General features: G+C 40.3%; 1 protein-coding gene across 5 annotated transcripts in view; it reads left to right on the top strand.

The window, feature by feature from the left end:
* Nucleotides 1-19,239, top strand: part of SNTG1 (syntrophin gamma 1) — a 219,570-nt gene that overhangs the window by 73,876 nt on the left and 126,455 nt on the right. For 4 of the 5 annotated variants that reach the window (XM_083517930.1, XM_083517928.1, XM_083517929.1 and 1 more), the window contains one exon: nucleotides 4,608-4,740. The exons of the other annotated variant lie outside the window; for it this stretch is intronic. The gene's annotated coding sequence lies outside the window, so the exon portion shown is untranslated. The remainder of the gene's footprint in view (nucleotides 1-4,607; nucleotides 4,741-19,239) is intronic. 5 annotated transcript variants of the gene reach the window in all.

Below are 19,239 nucleotides of genomic sequence, written 5' to 3'. Positions count from 1 at the left end.
AACATTTGTTGTATCAAGTAGTAAAAGGGATTTAAGGTGCCTACAGAGTTGGCAGTGCGTGACAATCATAAGAAAGCACAAACAGTGAAAATGACATATGCATCTTTAACAACATCCAAGCAAAAGATCATTTGTGTAAAAACTGATTGTGTCCTTGAATGTCATGATTTTATTTTAATCATCTCTGAACTTGGAACGTGGATTAAATAATGAGATTGGGTTTAGAGATCTGTGAGCCATTTTGCTAGACTTGTTATCTTTTTTTTCTTTTTTACTTGATCATACTGTAGTACACATTGGCAAGGTTTCTGAGTTTTGCATTTTTATTTTTGGTTTCCTATTCTGTGTTTGGCAGATTGTTTTGCCACTAAAATAGTTTCTAAAGGCAAAAATCACACTGGAATTAATTGTGATTGTCTACATAAAAAATGCAACGAAACAGTATACCCATTTTAACATTAGGTAGTCAATCTGGGTTTCTGTTGCAGAAAATGACAAGTCTCTGCCTGAAGGCTTGCAGTTTTTAATAGATAATATACATGGAGGAATGATGGAAAGACTATGCAGTTTCATAAGAATGGACTCTCAAAATAACAAATAAATGGAAATGCTTATTGGCATTTTAAAAATAAATAAGATAAATACTTGTTGAGTAGAAAAGGAAGCAAATAGAAGTCTTAAGGGAAGGAACAGAAGTGTGATGGATAGCAGGGGATAGATAATTCAAGGCATGAGGAGAAGCAAGTGAAAATGGACAAAAATAAGTATTGGGAAGGGAAATTCGGCCGTCTGTGCATGCCTGCTTGTGTAAGTCCCACTGAACTCAGTGGGGCTTTCTTTTGAGTAGAAATGCATAGGATTGTGCTGTGAATTTGTGATTTTATTTAAAGCATCCATTGGGGCTAGGGATGCTACCTTCATTTGGCCAGGCCACTCCATATTTGCATCACCTATACAATCCCCACCAACGTAGAGCTTTCTCCCTTGCAAGATTTAACGTAATGCCATCCGCGATCCTGCAAAGGTATTGTCCTTGTGGTATAAAACAGGTCAAAATCATTGTACATGTTTTATTCTACTGCCCCTTTTATGCAAAAATCCATGATGAATATTTGAACACCATGCTGAAAGAAAGCTTAAATTGCTCAGACTTCTCTGGGGTTTCCTCTCTACTGCAGGCATGACATCACAGAGAAAGTAGCAAATTTATGAGAGATGCCATGAAACTATGTCGCTAGAAGTTGCTGACATTGTAAATTTGCCTTGTTCTGGTGTATGCAATGTTTTTTCTCTGTTTTTCAGCTGTGTTCATATTGTACAGTGGTACATTGGTTCTCTAATGGTTTGGCTCCCAAACAAATCAGCTCCCGAATGCTGCATACCCAGAAATAAGTGTCCCGGATTGCGAACATTTTTTGGAAGCCCAATGTCCGACCCAGCTTCTGTGGCTTCTGATTGAGTACAGGAAGCTCCTGAAGCCAATGGGAAGCCATGCCTTGGTTTTCAAACGGTTTTGGGAGTCAAACGGACACTCAGAATGGATTAAGTTTGAGAACCAAGGTACCACTGTATTGTCTACAAACAATAAAACTGATTGATTGATTGATTGATTGATTGATGTTGCTACAAGACTCAAGAGGCACTTTTTAACATTATGCCTTTATTAGTTTTATCTTAAAGGATCTTTTTTTATGAACAGACTCCACTTTTACGCTTTAACTTATATACTCTTTTATTCTCTGTATGCCAATAAAGAAGACTGATTGATTATACTTGTAGTAAATAGTAAAGCACTTCATCTGGGTGTAGTGTTGCAGTCTCAAACGTGCCCATGACCTTTGACAGTTACAACTGACCAGGACTCCAATGGGAATGCAATGCTTTGTGCATACTGTGACCTCATATGCCCTGCTTCCACATGCAGCCTGAACAATGTGATAATGTAATCTCTTCTGATGATTGACACAGAGTATTGAAACAAATGGTCTAATAATTGCACCGGAAGCAAGACAGGAGACCCAGCCATGATTGGTTCCTTATATCTACAATTTCTATTCTGGACTCCAGTTCCTCCTGTTGTCATGTCTCCCTGTGATTATGATCTGGCACATTGCTTGATCATGTCCTCATCCTTTATCGCTATGCCAAAGCTGCATTTTGAATGAGTTGATTTCTACATGGTTGAGGTAAAAAAATTTTTATCCAATCACATAGCTGGGAATGATTGAATAGGACCCAACTGTGGAACTGGTCCCTGCTAGGATGGGAAATGCCCATTCAGTGGGAAAGACCCACACAATTGAGTCACTTACGTGTTATCTCCCATCAGTGCTGGAGCTGTGTATTGGAAAGGAGTTCTCCTATGGTTAAGCTAACATTTAAGAAGCCTCTAAGTGAAGAGTACTTAGATTCTTGTATTCAATAATAAGAATGAATGTATAAGGAAGAAAAAAGGTTGATCTGAATTTTCAGGGTTTTTTTAAATTTTAAACAACCGCTTTTAACTGGTACAGGGAGAGGAGCAAAAGGGATTTCAATCAGTGATGTAAAGGAGGGGAGAGGAAGGAAGGTTTCCTCTTGCCATGAAAAAGGGAAAGCAGAAACCAAAAGCAACAAAGAACAATATCTGGGTGAAAGTCAAAGCATAAAAACTACAAAGCATACAGCAAATGAGAGGATTGATGGGATTATTGAAAGAAGCTCAAGGCACTCCAGAAATGTGGTGTAAATGGAGCAAAAGGAGATAATGAACATCAAATAGCTAAGCACAGAACATCTTTCTTAAAGGCTTTTGGGGGCCAGTTGGTGTTAGAGGATTGATAGGCCCTTTTGGAGCTACATGTGGGAAATCGCCAAGGATTGAAGCTGCTATATTATACTATAAAGTAGGGAATGCAAGTTCTTCTTCTTTTGCCGTGGGAAAGTAAATAAAGGCTGGATTTTAATAAAATATTATTTTAACTTTTTGGATTGGTTTTGTTCATATGCAAATTTCCCCAGGCCAAGCAACAAAATATGGATAATATATTGGCATGTGTACAAAGGCGACACAGGATTGCTGGAAAACACTATAAAGCAGTGCAGAAATAATAAAATTGTGCTTATCTAAACCAGTGCATAAATGATACATGAAGCCATGATGCACAATATAGACAGATTGCAATATGTGGTCCATCTTTAAATTTTCCAACATTGTGTTACACAAGCAAAAATAAGTATTGAATAAACCACGCTGGCATTTCTTCATTTATCCCTAACATTCCAAAAACATCCCAGTTGTTCTTAAATAAATTACTAGAACTTCACGCCAAATTTTCTAATAAGAATTTTAATTACGGCAAAGTTGTCCTACTACAGATGATACTAGAATGAAGGATAGCTGGAGATGGTCCAAGGCCAAAGTGAAAACAAGTCATGTTTCCTGTCATTCTGAGAGGCTTTATTTTGCTATCCTTAGGGCCAATTCACACATGGATATGCTTCCCTTTATTACACAGGGTTGCAATTCAGAGACTCCACTGTGCTCTTTACAAGGAAGCATTCTAGCTTCCCCCTTCAAGAGGTAGGCTTCACACTCTCCAAAATTACCCCTGGAGGCAAGGCTGAAGGTGCAAATGACTGTTGTCTGAAGAAATTGCTGCCCATTTCTTGATGCATAAGCGGAGTTGGTTTCTATTACCACACAGCAGTGGGGTTAGATCTCACCCACAGTACACAGTGCCATGCTGTTGAAAACATAACTTTTCACCATTGAAAAGTGTTGTGCTTGAGGTGATTCCTAGTGATAATGAAATCTCAGTTTGTAGCTTCAAGGAGGTTTCCTCTTCCATATTTTAATTACATGAAATGTATCAAGAATGCCTTAATGGCTGCTGAAGTCTAGGCGGTGACGTTAAGTGTTCATACAAAGGGAAACGAATGCAGTAAAATCAGTGCAGTAGAAACTGGATTCTAAAAGAACTATTTAAAACCAGAGAAATGAACTTCATGTGCTAATAGCTGTCTTGGCCTTCAGTGCCAGATGGTGAACTTCAACTCCCAGCTCTGTTTTTGCTTTTAATGTGTAAATCAGATCAGTACATAGGGAAGGCACAGGTGAAAAGGTGCAGGAGGTACAGAGGTATAATAGACACCTGACTAAGCACAAGCTAAGACATTGATCCAACAATCAATGCACTCCCTGCACATTTTCTTTTTGAAGAGTGGAGCGGTCATAGCACCTCCCATTCCTCCTCAGGCTCTCACCATCCTCTCCATGGCATCTCCACGGGACTCGTGACACTAGCAGTTTTATGATTATTTTCAAGGCACTTTAGAACCATTTCTTGGAAGAATTTTTAAAGAGCTCCTTTTTGTTTGTTGATGCATGCTTCTTATAATGGCAAATCAGATACACTGGAAAATTTCTAGTATTGAAAGAGAATATGTGATGGGAAAAATACGTGTAGCTATTATTTAGTTGCAAAGCAGAATACTATATATGTCCCATATACTGTCTGCCAATTCCCCTGGTTTTCCTGCAGTCTTTGTTCTAGGATACATGCCTCTGATTAAGCACACTAGAACACTTTCAGGCTCTGACTTTACTGTCTTCCTTCTGTTCACAGTGGCAATTAAAGTCGGTCGTGACATTTTGGGCATCGGCAAGGGGAGCCTTAGTTTCCGGGACTGGAAGTAGAGTCTTGTCAATGTCACTACTCGCCCTTGGAACTCTCTTCTCTTCATCCAAGGAAGTATTTAGTGAGTTATATTGATTTTTCTCCTAATGTCTACTGATTTAATTGATGTTTATCCTGCCTCATTTTCATGTTGTTGTTGTTATTTTTTTAAAAAATGCATCTTATTGCTGTTTTATTGTTTTATACTTTTTTTTTACTTGTGCATTGAGCATTATTTAGTCAAAAGACAAGGTTGATATTTAATCAATAAATTATAACAAAATGCTCAGTCACAATTTGGAATAGGCATTCATTTGTCACTAGAGATGTGAATGAAGCAGTGTTGGGGTTTTAATGAACTTGTACAGATTCAGAGGGAGATCAACCCCTTGTGGATTTTTAGCTGGCATATTTTGGGGATTTGCCTGGTATCTTCCATCACCATGTTGCTCTTTAGGCCAAACTGTAACTACAACAATTTTTTAAAAAGAAAATCAATACTTACTTGCTTGAATTCTTCTTTGCTGTATTTATGCCTTTTCTTTTATGGATGCCAGTTGGATTCTTGGAAATATCACTGGCCTCAAGCTGTTGCAGTCTTGAATCATCGATAGAACTGTGGAGAGTCTTGGGAGAATGTGTATATGTGTGTGGCTCTGTGTGCATGAGCACTGCAACAACAATGCAAAGCTTATGGTGTGGCCTTTCGAATTCATTTAATTTTAAGAAGCCTTAGGGAGATAACTGCTTCCTGAATAAGCTCCAGCAGGTACCATTAAGTTCTGAGCAATTGTGCTAACCAGCCAGTCAAGATTCACAGTTTATTCCCACTCCCACACAATTAATCCTGAAATAAAGACTTGCACTGAAAGAAAGAGCAGGAAATCTGAAATAAAATCTAAATTAAACACTGATAAAGAATGAGTGGTATGTGTAATCCCTAGTTGATAACAACCTAGAAGCAGTATTCCATGGAAATTGTCCAAGTGATACAATGCTGTACAGAAATAAAATAAAGAATAGGAACAATTGTTCTACTCCTTCTCACTTCACAATTTTTTTACACAAATAACAGGATCACAGAATTTTTGAATTACAAGGGATCCCAAAGGTCATCTAGTCCAACCCCTGCAATGCAGGAATCTCAGCTAAAGTATCCATGACAGATGGCCATCCAACCTCTGCTTGAAAACCTGTAATGAAAGAAGGTCCACCACCTTCTGAAGTAGTCCATTCTATAGTCAAACAGTTCTTGCCACCATAAAGTTCTTCCTGATGTTTAGTTGGAATCTCCTTTCTTGTAATGTTGGTTCAGGTCTTACCCTGTGGAGCAGCAAAAAGCAAGCTTGTTCCATCTTCCATGTGACAACCCTTCAGATATTTGAAGATGGCACACTTATTTCCAGTTATTAGCATGTAGTAGTTACTTAATAAACTATGATAATTGTACTTGGTGCAAATGAAATGCACAAATACAACACATTTACTTAAATAAGGTGTGCTTATTTAAGTAAATGCTTTCATTTGTCGATACCTAATCTCCTGAGTACCAAATGCCAGTAGATAACAGCATGCTGATTAAACACAAAAGGTCTGATTTAGTGGCAAATTTGTATAATAGACCTGAGATGTGTTAGAGATTATTATTTTATCAGCAACTTCCCCCAGCACATTCTCCAACTGCTGCTAAGCAAACTTGCATACCTAGGCAGTTCTCTTGCATAAATGATGCTATAGTTTTATATAAATCCCATAGATTTATGACTAATGTTTCAAACAAAACATACAGATTTCCAACGTTCAGAGATCAGAATTTTTTCTTAAAAACGAACAAACATATGGCTTATTGAGTTAATCTCCCCCAAGTTTTTAAATAAAAGCAGTGGTTGAAAACACATCTGTTGGTAGCTAACTATAGTCACATCTTTTCACAGTACACATGCAGAGAAAAACGGAAGCTTTCAAACAAATATTATTGTTTCTCTGGAGAGGTTAGAGAGGTTTCAAGGAGGCTAATCAAGGCACAACCCCCTCCTCCCCAAAAAAGTTGCTTTCATATTTCTAGTGGAGAACCAGTATGAATTCATAGAGAGGGTGTTAACTCTCACCTGATGCTTAACTGGCATTTTAACATAGCACATAAACCCTTCAAAGAAATAAAAATATCTTACATACTTTTAATAGCTTTGTAAACTTCAGAGTCTCAAAAGGCAGTGACAGAGGAAGGTGGGTGTGGTCCGTCCCGTGTGCCATCCCCGGGGTGGGGGGTGACATTGCTGTGCCGCTGCCCCCATGCCTCTGCTTGCCGTTTGTGGCACCCCCCTGGGATGCAGCTCGTGGTACCCCCCTGGGGGGCGCTTGCCCCACCCCGTGAGCTGCTCGCCCTGCCCCCCAGGTGTATGCCGCTCCGGCTGCCGGAGCACCTAGCTCCGCCTCTGTCAGAAGGAAGGGAATGCCACAGACTCCTGTATTTATCCAATTTACACTCTGATCTTTTGCTGACTTTGAAACGTATTAGGTAAATATATGCTGTTGGCATCCATTTGTCTTATGCACCTTTGGGGGGTAAAGTCAAACCATTGGAGAGTTACAGCACCAGCTGTGGCTGTAGAGACCAATATGGGAGAGACATGCTTTATTGAAGGTGGGGCAGATGAAGGTTTTGCTGCTAAAGGTGCACCATGGCATTACTTCTCTCTGCACTTCTCCCAGCAGTCCTTCTTCCTCTGGTCACTGCTATGGAACCATGACCTGTCTCTCTATCACTAGACACTGATAATCTGCAAGGGATTTCTATGCAATGAGGTTAATGTTGCCAGCCTTCATGTCATGTTTGCTGACATCTTTGTAACACAGAGGTGGTCTTCTCAACAGGCCTAGTGCCTGAAGCCAGCTCCGCGTAGAGCACATCCTTGAGGTTCCTGCCATCTTGCATTCTATGTACAGACCAAAACAGTGTAGATGATACTGAGACAGAAGTGTGAACATGCTGGGGACGTGGGCTTGGGGAGAGCACATATTTGTTCGGTCAAATCTCTGTCCTGCCATCTGATGCCCAAAATCTTCCTGACACAGCACATATGTAAAGCATTGAGGCATTGCTCCTGGCAGATGTAAGTTGTCCATGTGGCATTTGCCCTCCTAGGTGTGTGACATCATACTGGGTCATAGGGAAAGGGCTAACTAAGTGTAAAATGATTAACCAATAGGAACCCAAGGGGAGGAGTTAGAGTTAGAGTTGTTAAGAAATCAGTCTGGAGTTAGGGAAGGGAGAGGGAGAATAAGTTGATGGGTTGGGCAAGTTTGATGTGAGATACTGAGAGAATCTGTTAAGAGGAGTCAGTTAAACAGTTGGGAGTCAGTTAAACAGTCAGAAGGCATTAGGAAGGTATAGGCCGGTAAAGAAACTAAGGTTAAGAAACTGACAAGAAAAATTATCTGAAACCATAAACTTGTTAATGCCTATAAAAGAAACTTGTTTATTTGGTTTAATGTTAACAACTGTCTGGACTCAGTGTGTACCTGAGAGTAACGGGTTGGTGGCAGCGGGAAAGCGGGCACAGTGGTGGCACAGGGATCAACAGACCGTCAAACGTCCGGGGACCCTGTGTGATTGCCACAGTCCATGACTCATTTCCATAAAACAGTGTGCTCAACGCGCAGACCTTCATCTTGGTATTGGTCATTTGCATCACATTCTGCCATACTCTTTTGGAGAGGCAAGCCATTGCCATAGTTGCCTTGCTAATATGCTTGTCCAGCTCAGCATCAATGGAAAGTTTACTGGTTATTGTGTGACCGCAGCTACATGCTGACAGCTTCTAGGGGCCACAGGTGAGAGTGTAGGGTGGGGACCAAAGGTGGATGAACTACTTCCAAGGGAGTATGACATATCCCCATCAGAGGTACTGCTCCTCTCCAAACACACCATACTAGTATAACATAGGAAAAAAACTGCCTTTGTGAAACCCTGGAAAGCTGCTGTCAATCAGTCAGCAGAGTGTTGGCACTTACCTGACCTCCCATCATAGGCAATGCTGTGACTTCCCAGGAAGGAGAGAGGTAGCAGCAAGGTCAGCAGGGCACAAATCCACTGGCAGAGCCAAACTGGTGTTCTCACACCAGCACACTGACCTTTCTACTGCCTCCCTCTCTCCCTCCCAGTAATCCACAGTGATGGGGATAGAAAGTCAGGTAAGTGCTGATGCCTCACAGATCACTACTGCAGTCTGTGAAGAAAGTACAGAGATACCTTGGGTTACAGATGCTTTGGGTTACAGAGGCTTCAGGTTACAGACTCCGCTAACCCAGAAATAGTACCTTGGGTTAAAAACTTTGCTTCAGCATGAGAACAGAAATCACGTGGCGGCAGCGCGGCGGCAGCGGGAGGCCCCATTAGGTAAAGTGGTACCTCAGGTTAAGAACTGTTTCAGGTTAAGAACGGACCTCCAGAACAAATTAAGTTCTTAAACCCGAGGTACCACTGTACTGAGGTAGATGGACCAATGTTCTGACTCAGTATAAGGCAGGTTCCTTGTGTTCCCCAAACCCACCGGTGTGAAGTGCTTGTTGTCACAACAGCCAGCCAGTCGTGAAGCCAAAGCTGCATTCCATCCAAACCAACGTCTTGTCTGTGCAGAGTGCTGATTGGCTGGCCTTCATGGTGGTCACACAGCTACTACTTTACTTGCTCAGGCTTCATGCAGGCATAGTTTGATTGCTTGTGGAAAGCCCTTGGGAGAAGGTGACTTAAACAGCTGTAAGGAGGTGGGGACTTTCAGTCTCACAACTGATCCATGGGGCAAGACCTAATGGGGATACGCTGCTGTGCTCCTTAGGACTGGCACTCATACAGATCTGTGAAGATTGTGTTTTTGCTAACTCTGAACAGTGTGATTTACAGCCGGCTCACTCGCTGACACCTGTTACTGCTCTTTGAAGGCTATATTTTGTCTCAACTCTTTGCCTCTGCTAGCTTTTCTCCTTTCTTCATAGAACCTTTCCACTTTTTTAATTCAATTTTTATATTTATTCACTTTATAAGTTTCCCTTCCTCCCAGTGAAGCCCAGGGTGGCATGAAGGTTCAGCTTCCAGTGTAATCTATTCTCAAACCACCCACCACTCTTGCCTTTCTGCATTGTCAGTGCATGAGAAAGTTTTGTTTTCTGTGTCATCCCTGGAGGATTCCCACGGCTTTACAAGATGCTCACAAAGGAGAGAAATATGCTGAGCAAAATCTGCATTTCACCCATATGAGTTCTCTTAAATGACACAGGAAATGATGTGGATTTCATTCTGTTTTCAGATGATCCAGTAACTCACAAACATAATAGCATCACAAATTACTTCTCTGCAGTTGGCACCTAGCTTACATTCTCCTTACACATCTTTGCTGCCTATTTCATTTCTATATTTCATTAGGGAAGGAACTGTAGCTGTGCAACAAACATCAGCAGGGTGGATGAATTGTGATTCCTTCTGAGTTATTTAGCAGAAAACGTCTGTCCTAGTATCTCATACCTGGCTACCCTCATCATAGTCTTTTGAGTCCTTTTGTCTTATCCCCTTAATGCCTCCTTTGTCAGTTCTGCCAAATGAATGGATCTTTCAGCCTGGTCATTAGAGTCAAGCCCAGATTCTACGTAATGGAGCCAGCTTCATCCCTCTGATCTTTCTCTCAAGCCTCAGTTCTTTCATGTGTTAAAGCAAGCTTGTGAAGTGAGCAGGCTAAGTAGCAGGAAATCCTGTTGAGGCTAGGATCAAGCCAGCAGAGTGTCAAGGCCACTGGAAACAAATGACCACATTTAAAAGATTAAACATGGTTCAGATTTCTCTCAGGGTTTTGTAAAAGATGGTGCAGGGCCAGTTCAAGCAAAACAGGAAGTAAGTAAGCAAGCAAGAAAGCCTGTGGCAATGATACTGCAGGTGGACATTTGCTCGGAAGAGAGACTTCTCAGCAGTGAAGCAATATGGAAAAGATGTGGGATGATTTCTAGATGTTATAGACTCAGGGCCAAACTACATCTTGCACTTGCTTGATTGTGTGGACTTTCACTGCACATAGGGAGAGGAGAGTTAACCCATTCATCCCAAGCTGTGACCCCCAACTCTTCAGTATGGCTATGAGAGCTTTTTTAAAACAACAACAGCAATTTTTCTAAACCTTGTAGTTCTGGGCAGATTTTTTATCACACTTGCAGTTAGGGAGGAAAGGGAGTAAACCTCCAGTCCCCACTGTGATCTCTAAAACAATCAACACCATCCGTTTACCTTTCTTAACTACTATCATCATCATTATGCATTTAGCACAGCATGGTTTGGCCCTTATTAGTGAATTTTAAGTTATGGGTGATAGTCAACCAAGTTTTGAAACTGAGTAATATGTTTAAGTCAGCTCAATTAATTTCAGTAAGTTTACTAGATGGCTAAAACTTAGATGACCACCACTCTAAGTTAATCATACTTAGTCCCATTTGAAATCAGTGTTGCGAGTTGGCCATGACTATTTTAAGTGATTTCAATAGGAACTAAGTGTACCTATGTGACATACAATATTTAATGGCCTAGTTCAGTTGTCACACTAAACCAGCCTCTTTGCTCCTCTCTGGTCCTTCTGCTGCTATGCTGCACTGAAGATCTAAGCCATGGTTGGCCAGAAAAATCACAAACCATAAACCACAGGAGAAATCTTTGTTAAAGCTTCCGGTTCATGTACAGATAGATAAGCCACCAGCCTGGATGTGGACAATGTACTATATGCCAAATTGTGCTTTAGCACAATTCAGCACCACAGCAGAATGACAGAGGATGTAATCTCCTCCCTGGAGCCTGCACACTGACATCGTCATACTAAGCCATAGATCGGTATAGCAGGACATATGAACCAAGGCAACATCTAGCACATAGCTACTTTGCTTGTTTTACTTCTATTAATTATAGGCATGCAGGAGGCATGGCAATCCTTTTTGGAAGTGCAGTGTACTAGGAAGGACAAGTGAAAATCTCCTTTATTGCTAGAGTTCTTGGGAAAAGCTTCCTGCTGGTGTCAATTGAAAGCTTTCCCCCTAAGCGTTCTAGCCGTGTTAGAATGGGCAGCCAGCCAGTTTCAATTCTGATCACAGTTTGGAGAGAAGAGATAAGTCTCCCCTCCCTATGTACCACATTCCTTGTAAGGTATGCCCCCTACTTCATGACTGTAGTTCATTAAAAAAAATGAAGAAGTGGTGGAAAAGAACTACCCATTAAGCATAGCATGTAGTTTGGTCCTCAGTCTTGATCCAACCCTGTGGTTTTGAATCTATAATTCAGATTTCTTGCCACATGAGAGTAAATTCAGCAGGACTAATTGGTAATCTGCTCCCCCTTCTTCACACAAGTGCTAAAGAGTCATCCAAGCACTGCTATCATTTATCATGCAAAGCTTTTAATATCTCAGCCACATAAACAGAGAGGTAAACAACAAGGCATGGGTCACTTCCGAGGGTTGATATTTGAAGTTAATAATTAACTTGCATCTTGTAAGGAAGACAAAATGAACAGAAACAGCCTTCTGCCACTTGGCATATATGCACTTCCTCACTTGACTGATGCTAGAATAATTACAAGGAATGCCATCGCTTTTTCTGCAGAGAAACTTGTCAGTTTCATATATGTGAGCAAAGGAAATATACTGTTCTACCTTGGTTCTCGAATGCCTTATGACTCGAATGTTTTGGCTCCCGAATGCCGCAAACCCGGAAGTAAGTGTTCTGGTTTACAAACTTTTTCCGATTGAGTGCAAGAAGCTCCTGCAGCCAATTGGAAGCTGTGCCTTGGTTTTTGAATGTTTTTGGAAGTCAAATGGACTTCCGAAAAGGATTCCTCTCAAGAACCAAGGTAAGACTGCATAGGTAAATTCCTGACTGGCTTACTGCTCTATGCAGGGCTACCCTTCAATATAACTTGGAAGCTGCAACTAGTCTAGAATATGAATGGCAGAACATTGAGTGGTACAACCAGATGGGACCACAAGAGACCAGTCCTAAAGAATGTGTGGTTCACTTGCCAACATGCTTCCAGGCCCAGTCAGAGTGCTAACACTGACACACAAAGCCCTGAACAACTTGGGTCCCAAATAGCTGAATGAACATCTTATTCTCTTCTAACCTGGTTATGTATGAAGATCAACCAGGGAGGATGTTTATATGGTTCCACAGGCAAGGGGAGTGAGTGGTGTGGTGTGAGAAATGGTTAATCTTAAAACTGGTTTATGGTAGATGTTTGGTATCTTGATGTAACCTGCCCTGGCAGTAGTCTGGTGGGTGGTGGGTTTATAAATTGAAATATGCATTTTAAAAAACACACCATTTATCACAGTGAGCAAATGCTTCCAAGAGCTTAAAAAACACAAAAAGACACAAAATTGGATTCAGCATAATTCAGCACCACTTCATAATTTATCAGTTGTTAAGTTATAATGCAAGGTCTAATATATTTTACTATAATTTCCCAGGCATAATTACTATGTATAGGCGTGCATGAAATATTACCCACTATAATATGTAAATACACTTAAATTTAATTAGTTAATTTGGTTGAATTCCAGACAGTTCATCAGCTAAAACATATTTAATTGGTTGGCAACTCTAGTACTTAAGCTTCTGTATGCTTAAGTTTAAACAAATTTATGGTTTAAAAGAGTGGCTTATTTAACCTTTTAAGTCAGCAATTCCTTCACCTATCTTGACATGACATTTTAGAGTAGTGCACTCATATTATCCACTTAGTAAAATCTACAGTGGAAACTAAATATCCACAGTAGTCATAAGACTGGGTGATTGACAGACCAGTCCAAACTCCATTCAGTTGTGCTGGAGGGAATTTGGGTGAGGTAGAGGTGTCCCTCCCCCCAGCTCCACCAGCTGTGCTAGACTCCACCACCATGAAGCTCTTAGCTATGTACATAAACCACAGGTAGGAAGAAGCTACTTCCAGTGATGTCTCTGCCTGCGGTAGCTAGTGTACGAAGCAGAATGTTTTGGAGCTGGGCCAGTTGAGGACCAGAAGAATCCCAACCCAATCCAACTGCCGTCAGTGGGTTTGTTAAATAAATAAACATAATAAAATATATGGCTTTGGTAAGACATCACTGCTGAAAGCACAATACAGCACAATACGGTACTATAGAAGGAATGATGTTTGGAGTTTCAGTTCATTTAAAACAGAGGCCTGGTAAGAGGGAGAGATAATATTTGGTAATAAGAGATCAATCTGACAAATTGCCCAGCAAGGAGGAAAAATAGTTGGATTTCTTTGTTTAAATGGTCATATCTCAAGATTTTGGATTGGATTAATCAATGGAGGTGTATGAGGTAGACACATAAGCAAAAATAAGAAGAGTCGGTGGAAGAAGATTGGAAAAAGTTTAAAGACTATCCACAGAAATATTGTAAAATTAATGAATGCTAGAAAAAAGTTGGAATGAAGCTATATGGCTTTAGTAGAAATATTATAAGGAATTAAGTACAGATAGGTTAATAGAGCATTAAAGGAAAAAATAAGGTTAGAATGAGTTAAGATAATTATAGGATAGAAAACAGAGGAAGATGGAAAGGAATTGCTGAAATAATTAACAGAAGTGGAATACAAAAAGGGAGGTGTGAGGAGGTCGTGGAAATAAGTGAATGAAATATGGGATAATGAAATTGTTTGATTTATTTTATTGTCTTTGTTTTGTTTTGTTAATTTGATGTGTTGTATTGTATTGTTTTTCTTCTTTTTAGTGTTTAAGTTTTTGGAAAAATAATAAATATTATTTTTTAAAAAATGACGTATGCTACACTGAAAGTCCAGAGTTGGGAAATGTTAGCATTATTGGTGATTGCTGACAAGCATCTACAGCACATAATACCAATTTTGAATGTTGACCTTTACTTTTAAGAGGAATATATATAAAGTACAGTTTGAGCCAGATGCATTCATTCATTCAATTTATATCCCATCCTTTCTCTCAGTGGAGCCCAGGGCAGCAACTCATCAATAAGACATACATATGTGTACTTAAAAACAGTTGAAAACATTTCTAAAAACAGTCATCTCAGGGTTGGAAGGAACAGTGCTTTTCATCCATCACGTGCCTGGGTAAAGAGGAATGTTTTTCAGTTTATACTGCCAGTCAGTGAAGAGAGTGGCAGGCACACCTCACAAGGGAGGGCAATCCACAAACCGCCACTGAAAAGGCCCTACAGGTCAATGCTAGCCAAGCTGCCTTTTTTCAAACCATTCAGATAACCAGGCATTTAACTAAAGCAATATTTTAAACTGAGATTAGTATTAATAACTATTCCACGTGAGAAACCAAGCAGATTTGTTGCTTTGTTTTGAGTACCGAAATTTCAACAATGTGGTGTTGGGCAACGTGAGCAAAAGCAGCCACAGCCAACGGCCAATTGCTTATGTCAATTTATTTTGCTTGATTGATTGTGACGGGGAGGGGATGCTAGTGGATTCCCCCCCCCCCTTGAAGGCTGTAGTACAGTTTGTACTTAGTGACAGGATCCTGACTAAATGAACCAGTTATCTTGCCTAGTATGGCAATTCCTGTCTTTAATAATGAAGTTTTCAATTGGTTGCTTATCTCAAGAACCATATGGTTTGGAGGTAGGGAAATTATTCATGGAGAAAGACACATGGAGAAAGCTTAAATAAGATTGCTACTCTGCTAGCTAATTTCCTGTGTCACTTGGTAAAGGAGATGAAAACTCCTAGCTAGCTTGCCGAAGTGTGGGTGGAACCACCCTTGAATGCATCAGAGCCACTTCTGTTGCAATAAATAAAAAAAAGATAAAATCCCAAGCAGGATTCTTCCGACAAATGCTGCGGTCTGTGTTGAAAAAGAAAATTAAATGAAAGATGGATGACTGAAACTAATATGGCACTTTAGCCTCCAGGGCATAGTACCAATTGTACGAGGTGTACTGTACTGTAATTAAAAGCACAGACAACATCTCAGTGAATGGAAAAAGAATTGTGTTTTAAGGGCAAGAATTATTGTACGTGCAACTCTTCGCTAAATTTAGAATGCGGAGTCAGAATTCACTTTTGAACATTACTGTCATCAAAGAGTGCTGCTTTTTTAAATTATATAAAGTATTTTTTAAAAAATGCATTAAATGTGTGATGTAGTTGGGAACTTATGGAGGCTCCATGTACTCCGTGGGGTGACTGATAGACTTATTATTTATTATTTATTGTATTTGAACAATGCAACCAACACTAAATGAAAGCCAAAATAAAAACAAGGCTGAGCTGGGGTTGGGGGCTTAATGCTGGCTGAGCCGGCTAAACTAGAGATCCACTGTATCCTAAGTTGCTCATGCTAGCAGATCTTGTTATAGGATTGCCCTGTGAGTTACTTCAGCATTAACACCATTGCTCAATCAAATACAAAACGTGCTCTAAAAAATAAACTGAAAAATAATACTTTTGTTAAACCTCTTTGCAGTTTCCCTTTCAGTGTAAAATGTTTTAAATCTTCTAGTCAGATTCAGATACCAAAGTTTCTGCTGACCAGAAGATACATTGCGATTCTAACATCACTGGAAATAAGAGAATAGATGTTCTTCCAACATACTGAATCCAAACCAAAAAGCTTTGATAGCTCTCAGAAAGACACAAAACACTTTGAGCCTGATTGAGTTGGATTACTTAAGAACACCTTGTAAGCACAGTGAGAGGGTTTGCCAGGGTTCTGTAGACCATGTAAGCAGGAACAGAAATTCATACTACAAAAGGGGAAAAGGTGCAACTCAAGCTTGTTAAGCGCAAAACAAGGCAAATGCCCACAAGGCTTCAGTCACAACAAATTGTCACAAGACTTTGGCCACAGTAGTAGATATAATTACTGCTCAAAGATGGCTCACTGCAGCTGAACTGCTTATTCGTTTTATTCATTTAGCAGAATGTATCTTTGTTTTATAACTCCCCTTTCTATCTTCCATCTTTTGTGCTTGCAAAAATTGGCCAATAACTTAATGATATGCTTACATTATTTATCTGATACCTACCTGGTGCGATACCTGCATAAAATGTATTTGTAAGCATCTGGGTGAAAAGAGCAAGGCTCCCTTAAAAGATGGACCAAAGCTGTGATTTTTAGCTTATTTTATTATTACCCATTTGTTACCCAGGTTGAACATCCCCTCATTGTTCTCTTGGCATCTACCCCATATATATCACACTTCTTTTGCTTCCTCCAAATTCTGCTGTCTCTGCATGACCTTTCTTGATTTTCTTCCAGCTCTCCAATCTAGACATGAAGTTGCAGATTTCACCCATCTCTCTATTTTTGTTAACCACAGACATAAGCATAAACTTCATAGAGATTCAGAGCAAGGCTTTGCTCGTGTCAGTCTGTGTTTGTTCACGTCAAAAGCTTTGCTCATGTCAAAAGTTTTGCTCCTGTCAGGCTACCATGACCATGCCTTCACAGTGTCAGAGGTAGATATTGAATTTGTAATTCTCCTTCCTATAAACTTCAAATTCAGTGATGTTTGCATGAAACCCAAACAATCACATATTCAGTGTGCTGAACTACATGCTCAGAAATATGTTATCTATCCACCCTGGGCCTCTAAGGCAAAAGAAATCATTTTGTCTCCATCTTGTTTCCCATGGTGTTCTGAATGTAGATTAAGCTGCTGGGTAAGGAGACTAGGCTATCATAAATGTGCATATGATACCCAAATGTAGTTATTTCTTTATTAAATTTCTATACAGTGGTACCTCTGGTTAAGAACTTAATTTGTTCTGGAGGTCCGTTCTTAACCTGAAACTGTTCTTAACTTGAGGTACCACTTTAGCTAATGGGGCCTCCCACTGCCGCCATGCCACTGGAGCACGATTTCTGTTCTCAACCTGAAGCAAAGTTCTTAACCTGAGGTACTATTTCTGGGTTAGCGGAGTCTGTAACCTGAAGTGTCTGTAACCTGAGGTACCACTTTACTGTCCATTATCTGAGGATCACAGGGTGGTTTTTGTTTACAGTTTCTAATTCTGGTGAGGTAGGAAGTTCTAAATTGGTATTTGATGCCAGTTTTAAAGTGGATGGGGGTGAAAACACTGATGCCTAATTCAGACAAGGAGGAGGCACTTTTGTTTAAGGGTTCTGGTAGTCTTGGGAATAGCTGTTTGACCAGTTAAGATGGAGTTGCACACCTCCTTGACATTCACATTTGCAGCTCTCAGAAACACCTACATTTAGCTAAGATGGTCAGGTAGCACTGGGCTACACTGCTGTCTCAGCACAGCAGGTTTATCAGACGTGTCCTTCACTGGAGAAGCTGGGCATCTCTATGGCCATTCATACCTGACTTAACCACCCAAAGATTCTTTAGGGAAGCTTTTAATGTTCAACAGACTACTGTATTTTAATACTTTGTTGGAAGCCGTCCAGAGTGGCTGGGGAAACCCAGCCAGATGGGTGGGGTATAAATAATAAAGTATTATTATTATTATTATTATTATTATTATTATTATTATTATTATTATTTTCTTGTTTAATTCAAGCCAGGAATTAATCTGGCATACAATGGAAGAGGCGTTAGGATGAAACATTCTTTCCCATTGTTCATTCCCAGTTTCCTAAACCATGGCTTATATGCATGGTTGATAAGACTGTCTGAACCTGAGTCAATGTGCAGTTAAGTACTCTTCTAAACATGGTTAGAATCAGGAAGCTTGTGTTTCATGTCACTATTAGCTGCAAGTGTTGAGACGGAGATGTCTGGCTTGATAATAGGAGTTGACCTTTCAGTATGAGCCTATGCTTTTCTTGTCAGTTTCACAATTCAGGGGTTTTTCTTTGCAGACTAGCTTTATGGCTGAAGTCTTAAAACTGAAAGAGGGCTGCCCAATGGCAGATGCTAAACTGACCTCTCACCATCTTCTTATTAAATTAACTGTATTCACAAAAACAAAAAACAAAAAAACAAAAACAAAAACAAACAAGATGAATTTTAACAGGGAGAAATGTAAAGTATTGCACTTGGGCAAAAAAAAATGAGAGGCACAAATACAAGATGGGTGACACCTGGCTTGAGAGCAGTACATGTGAAAAGGATCTAGGAGTCTTGGTTGACCACAAACTTGACATGAGCCAACAGTGCGACGCGGCAGCTAAAAAAGCCAATGCAATTCTGGGCTGCATCAATAGCAGTATAGCATCTAGATCAAGGGAAGTAATAGTGCCACTGTATTCTGCTCTGGTCAGACCACACCTGGAGTACTGTGTCCAGTTCTGGGCACCACAGTTCAAGAAGGACACTGACAAACTGGAACGTGTCCAGAGGAGGGCAACCAAAATGGTCAAAGGCCTGGAAACGATGCCTTATGAGGAACGGCTAAGGGAGCTGGGCATGTTTAGCCTGGAGAAGAGGAGGTTAAGGGGTGATATGATAGCCATGTTCAAATATATAAAAGGATGTCACATAGAGGAGGGAGAAAGGTTGTTTTCTGCTGCTCCAGAGAAGCGGACACGGAGCAATGGATCCAAACTACAAGAAAGAAGATTCCACCTAAACATTAGGAAGAACTTCCTGACAG

The sequence above is a fragment of the Podarcis liolepis genome (assembly GCF_965112155.1).
Source record: "Podarcis liolepis genome assembly, chromosome: 8".
In the NCBI taxonomy this organism is placed as follows: Eukaryota; Metazoa; Chordata; class Lepidosauria; order Squamata; family Lacertidae; genus Podarcis; species Podarcis liolepis.
Note: the sequence above shows the minus strand (reverse complement) of the source record. Positions and strands in the feature narration are given on the sequence as shown.